At 41.0% G+C, this 6000-nt stretch overlaps 1 protein-coding gene across 2 annotated transcripts in view; it reads left to right on the top strand.

The window, feature by feature from the left end:
• CYBRD1 (cytochrome b reductase 1) overlaps window positions 1-6000 on the top strand; it is a 36282-nt gene that overhangs the window by 9501 nt on the left and 20781 nt on the right. The window lies entirely within an intron of this gene.

Here is a 6000-nt window from a genome sequence, read left to right as displayed (position 1 = left end):
TCCCTCCCTCCCTCCCTCCCTTCCTCCCTTCCTCCCTTCCTTCCTTCCTAAGTTTATCACAATAGCATGTTCCACCACCAATAATTTTTCTTTTAGAAAGATTTAAAATGTATTTTTCACATTATATGTGTTCACGTTTCCCTTCATTTTCTGGGCGAAAATGGTTTTGACAACTAGGGCCTCTAACAGAAAAACCCTTGTTTCAGTCACAAGTAGCTGTTTGATAGCATTTTCCCTCCTCATGGGCTTATGAGACCTTTTTCTTCCTTCTCACTGAACCTCAGGAATGGTGTCTAGGTCAGTGCCAAGCCAAAGAAGCAAGAAATATTTAAATTCCACTCTCCAAGGCAGTTTATACTACTGTTGAGAAGAGCTACTTGTTTAAGAAATGTGGTTGATTTGCTAAGGTTGCCCTTTCTCCTGAAGTCCACCGTATTTTGGTTACTTATGCATTTTAAAAAGCATGTAAACACCTTATGCAAATGCAGCATTTTGCAGTTATCCTCCATCTATCCAGAGAGCATTTTGAAACATAGTCAGCTACCCCACAGAACTTCTCTGTTGCCAGGATAGGTGCTGAAAACTCCATGCCTCACTTCTATGAGAGCCGCTGAGATTTCCACAAGCTGCCTACTTAGCAGTTGAGACTAATTGGCTATTGGGTTTGCAAGCTTACAGAAATATTGTTGTAACTTTAAAACTATTATGAACTCTTTCAACCATACAGAAAATAATATAACAGATCCCCATGTACTCATCGCCCAGATTTAACAGATGTTAAAATTTTTGCCATCATAAAAGTTTATAAACTTAAATAGAACTTAAAACAGGTAGGAATAATAGATAATGCAGGCTGATGGAGGGGAGAGGTTGGAGGCAGGCACCCTAACCTGAGCAAGAAACTAAAAGAGGAGATAGAAAAATTCTACACTAGACCCAGGGACTGAAAGAGAAACGTAACTGTCTGGGCCCGTTTGGATCAGAGGCAAGTACCTCTCCTGCTTCGAAAGTTCCTAGGGGCTTTCTCTTATAGTAATAGGACAGTGTGTTTTGTTGATAACCCCCAAACTGTCAATAAAAGATTAAATTGTGTTCCACTCATGCTAGTGCTAGAGAAGGAAAGCTAGTGTGCAACCAATTTGAAGAACATTTGAGTAAATGTGAAAAGTTTAAAAGTCAACTTTTGACACTCAAAGAGGGTAGACTTCAGTTTTTTGGGAAATTTGACACATTTCTCTGTGGTGCCTGTAGTATTGAGAAGAGTGAAAATTCTTCACTGGGAGCATAGTTGTCTATGAATTTTGGGCAACTTTTTTAAGGTACTTTTAATTGAAGAACCACATACATGCAGAAAAGTACCTAAATCATAAGTGACATGTTTTTATCACATGAGCACACTCATGTACCCATCATGAAACAACATTCCAGGCACCCCAGAATCCCCTTGGTAACCCCTGTAACTCTCCTCAGTCATGATAACTATTCTTGATTTCTAACATCTGAGGTTAGTTTTGATTTTGGAAGTTTTTGATATAATATGACCCAGATTGGGGAGGAAAAGCTGTTGTGATTTATTGCTTATAATTTGCTATTTGAGCAAACATCCTGAGTATTTCCTTTTCGCATGTGGATGTTCAAGTTCCCTCATCTAAGATTCCTTCCCCTGGGGTGGTGCCTGGAGGATATAATGATGGTGACCACGATGATGATAACAACAGTGATATTAATTTAAAAAGACTAAATGATATTGAGCAAAGTACTTCACATCTCTGTGCCTCGGCTTCCTGCTCTGTGTGATGGTAATAATAACCATACCTTCCTCACACAGTTGAGTCGAGGATTATAATGTAAACCTGTAAAGCACTTAGCATGGTGCCTACTACCTTGCAAAGTGGACTCCCAACCACTGCGCCACCAGGGAAGCCCTTGGGGTTTTTTAAATAAATGTATTTATTTTATTTATTTTTGGCTGCGATGGGTCTTCATTGCTGTGCGTGGGCTTTCTCTAGTTGTGGCAAGCGGGGGCTACTCTTTGTGGCGGTGTGCGGGCTTCTCATTGCAGTGGCTTCTCTTGTTGTGGAGCATGGGCTCTAGGTGCGCAGGCTTCAGTAGCTGTGGAACTCAGGCTCAGTAGTTGTGGCTTGCAGGCTCTAGAGCATAGGCTCAGTAGTTGTGGCGCACGGGCTTAGTTGTTCTGCAGCATGTGGGATCTTCCTGGACCAGGGCACAAACCCGAGTCCCCGGCATTGGTAGGCAGATTCTTAACCACCGCACCACCAGGGAGGCCCCACGTTATTAGGTTTTAATATTTTGTAGATTTTAATTTTACTACTGCCTGATCACAAATTGATTGCAAAAAAACTCGATTGTGTAGATAAAAGGTTACTAAGTCTGTGAGTAAAGAGGCATTTGCTTTCCTTAAAAACTAAAGAATCATATAATTATGACAGTGAAATTTATTTTACTTCAACTTTTTGTTGAAGTTAGTAAATATTGGAAATAATCTATATGTCAATTGTATGTCAACATACAATTGATTATTATCTAGAAAATCCAATATGTATGAGAATATTGTACAGGCCTTAAATTCATGTTTTCAAGGATAATTTAATGATAATGTGAAATGTTCATGATATAATTTTAAGTATAAAAATAATTTAAAATGCAAAAAACAAACCAAAACCAAAAAACCCATTAGATCATATAGGGTGTGCCGCTGAGTCATCAGAGGAGGAAAAGCATGAGGAGGGGAAACCACAGTGTTAGAGTTGACATTAATTTGATTTCTGGACTTTGATCAGTCTGCAGAAAGTGCTTTACATTTATTTATTTAAAAAATACTAGGGCTTCCCTGGTGGCACAGTGGTTGAGAGTCTGCCTGCCGATGCGGGAGATGCAGGTTCGTGCCCCCGTCCGGGAGGGTCCCACGTGCCGCGGAGCGGCTGGGCCCGTGAGCCATGGCTGCTGGGCCTGCGCGTCCCGAGCCTGTGCTCCGCAACGGGAGAGGCCGCAGCAGTGAGGCCCTAGTACCGCAAAAAAAACAAAAACAAAAACTTAAGCGTCATACACACACAAATAAAACTACTGAAATTCGAAAAAGGTTAGTGGATTATATTGACGTCAATTTCCTGGATGTAATACTATACTGTAGTTATGTAAGATGTTACCACTGGGGGAAACTGTGAAGAGTATATGGGATCTCTCTGTATTATTTGTTACAACTGTATGTAAATCTACAGTATCTCAAAATAAGTTAAAAAAAAATACTAATGGAGCTGCATACATATTTTGAGCCCAGGGCTGTCCTAGGCTCTGGGGATACAAGGAGAAACAGCAAGACACATTTTTGCCTTCAAAGAGGATGAAGTAGGGATGAGAAGGGGCCTTGAACTAGCTTTTATTTTTAATTAATTAATTAATTAATTATTTTGGCCATGTGGCAGGGCTTACAGGATCTCAGTTCCCGGACCAGTGATTGAACCCAGGCCATGGCAGTGGAAGTGCTGAGTCCTAACCACTGGACTGCCAGGGAATTCCCTGAACTAGCTTTTAAAAGTGTACCTTTTGGGATTTCCCTGGTGGTCCAGTGGTTGGGACTCAGGCACTTTCACTGTCAGGGCCCAGGGTTCAATCCCTGGTCGAGGAACTAGGATCCCGCAAGATGTGCAGCACAGCCAAAAAAACAAAATGTACCTTTTAAGGTGTTGTATTAAATGGTTTGAAAAAATTTGTTGAATATAGAAATGATTGTCTACAAAGTTTCCATATCCTTAAAGAAATATAATCAATCAACATTTATAAGATAGACATATATGCACTAAAATTAGTAAGTGGTAGTCCTTCAGAATTTGTATTACATAAAAGGAATACTGTCCTAATGGTGAGGCCTGTCAAGTGTTGGAATGGAACCAAATAATAGGAAGATTGACATCTTGTGCTGAAAGCTCTAAAGAGGCTGAATTCACATCTATCTTTGTAGGTTTTTTGTGTTTCTGCCTGAAAATGGACAAGATAATCTTACATTTTTATGATCCAATTAAGTTTCATATATTCAAATTATAAATGTCTTTGAAAGGAAAAGGCAGCAGCAGTGTCTGCTTCTTCTCTTCTGGAATGAAGAAATATACATGATTCACTGCTGATATAATAGAATCCATTTTCCAAGGAAGTATTCTTTAAACATTTTCAATCCGCCATATATTTCCAGATATCTAAATTTTTCCTGACATGGACTGAAGGAGTGGAATGAGGGTGGGTTGGGGCAGGATATTGTCTTCAGAACAAAAATTAATTGTGAGACGCGGAGATCACCTTCCTCCCCACAGATACACCAGAAATACATCTACACGTGGAACAACTCCTACAGAGCACCTACTGAACGCTGGGAGAAGACCTCAGACCTCGCCAAAGGCAAGAAACCCCCCCACGTACCTGGTTAGGGCAAAAGAAAAAAATAAACAGAGACAAAAGGATAGGGATGGGTCCTGCACCAGCGGGAGGGAGCTGTGAAGGAGGAAAAGTGTCCACACACTACGAAGCCGCTTTGCGGGCGGAGACTGGGGGTGGCGGAGTGGGGGAGCTTCGGGGCCGCGGAGGAGAGCACAGCAACAGGGGTGCGGAGGGCAAAGCGGAGAGATTCCAGCGCAGAGGATCGGGGCCGACTGGCACTCACCAGCTGAGAGGCTTGTCTGCTCACCCGCCAGGGTGGGCGGGTCTGGGAGCTGAGGCTCCGGCTTCAGTCGGGGCGCCGGAAGAGGACTGGGGTTGGCAGCGTGAACACAGCCTGCAGGGCGTTAGTGCACCGCGGCTAGCCGGGAGGGAGTCCGGGGAAAAGTCTGCACCTGCTGAATAGCGAGAGAGAGGCATGGACATATATACACTACCAAACGTAAGGTAGATAGCTAGTGGGAAGCAGCCGCATAGCACAGGGAGATCAGCTCCGTGCTATGTGACCACCTGGAGGGGTGGGATAGGGAGGGTGGGAGGGAGGGAGATGCAAGCAGGAAGAGATATGGGAACATATGTATATATATAACTGATTCATTTTGTTGTGAAGCTGAAACTAACATACCACTGTGAAGCAATTATTCTCCAATAAAGATGTTAAAAAAAATTAATTGCATGCTGGGTGAGGTGGGTATATAACCTATTGCTTAAGCCAGGACACTAAAAAAAAAAAAAAAAAGCTTTTTAAGTATCTTTTTGTTAAAGTTTAGTCTACATGCAGAAAAGTATACATATAAATATATAGCTTAATGAATCTTCCCTCAGTGATTACCTATGTAACCAACACCTAGTTTGAAAATCAGATTATTAGCAGGAGCCCAGAAATCCCTCGTGAATTCCTTTCCAGTTGCTATACCCCTTCCTAACAAGGGCAACCAATATCTTGACTTTTCTTACTGCAGAGATGAGTGTTGCCTGTTGTTATACTTCATATCAATTGAATCATACAGTATATACTTGTTTATGTCTGGTTTCTTGGCATTGACATTATACGTTGGTCCATATCATTGGGTGAAGTTCTAGTTTTAGTTCATTCATCCTCTTTGCTGTATATTATTCCATGGTGTGAATATATCACAATTTATTTATTCAATCTCTTAATGATGGACATTGGGAAGTTCCCAGGTTTTGGCTACAATGAATAGTGCTGTAATAATATTCTCGTACTTGTCTTTTGGGGAACTTATGTATAAACTTCTTTGGGGCATATACTCAGGAGTAGAATTACTTAGATCATAAGGTATGCATATGTTTTGCTTAAGTAGATGCTGCTAGTTTTCCAAAGTGTTTGTTCTCATTTAAACTCTTATCAGCAGAACATGAGCGTTCTGATTGTTTCACAACCTCTCCAATACTCAGTATTTTCCATATTTAGCCATTCAGATATGTGGTAGAGGTATTCTCATTTCTTTGTTGACCAATGAAGTTGATATCTTTATTATGTTTATTAGTCACTTGGATATACTCTTTTGTGAAATACTTAGCTATACTCTT

The sequence above is a fragment of the Neophocaena asiaeorientalis genome, unplaced genomic scaffold (assembly GCF_003031525.2).
Source record: "Neophocaena asiaeorientalis asiaeorientalis breed wild unplaced genomic scaffold, Neophocaena_asiaeorientalis_V1.1 scaffold721, whole genome shotgun sequence".
Taxonomy (NCBI): domain Eukaryota; kingdom Metazoa; phylum Chordata; class Mammalia; order Artiodactyla; family Phocoenidae; genus Neophocaena; species Neophocaena asiaeorientalis.
This window is presented reverse-complemented; position numbering and strand designations above follow the sequence as displayed.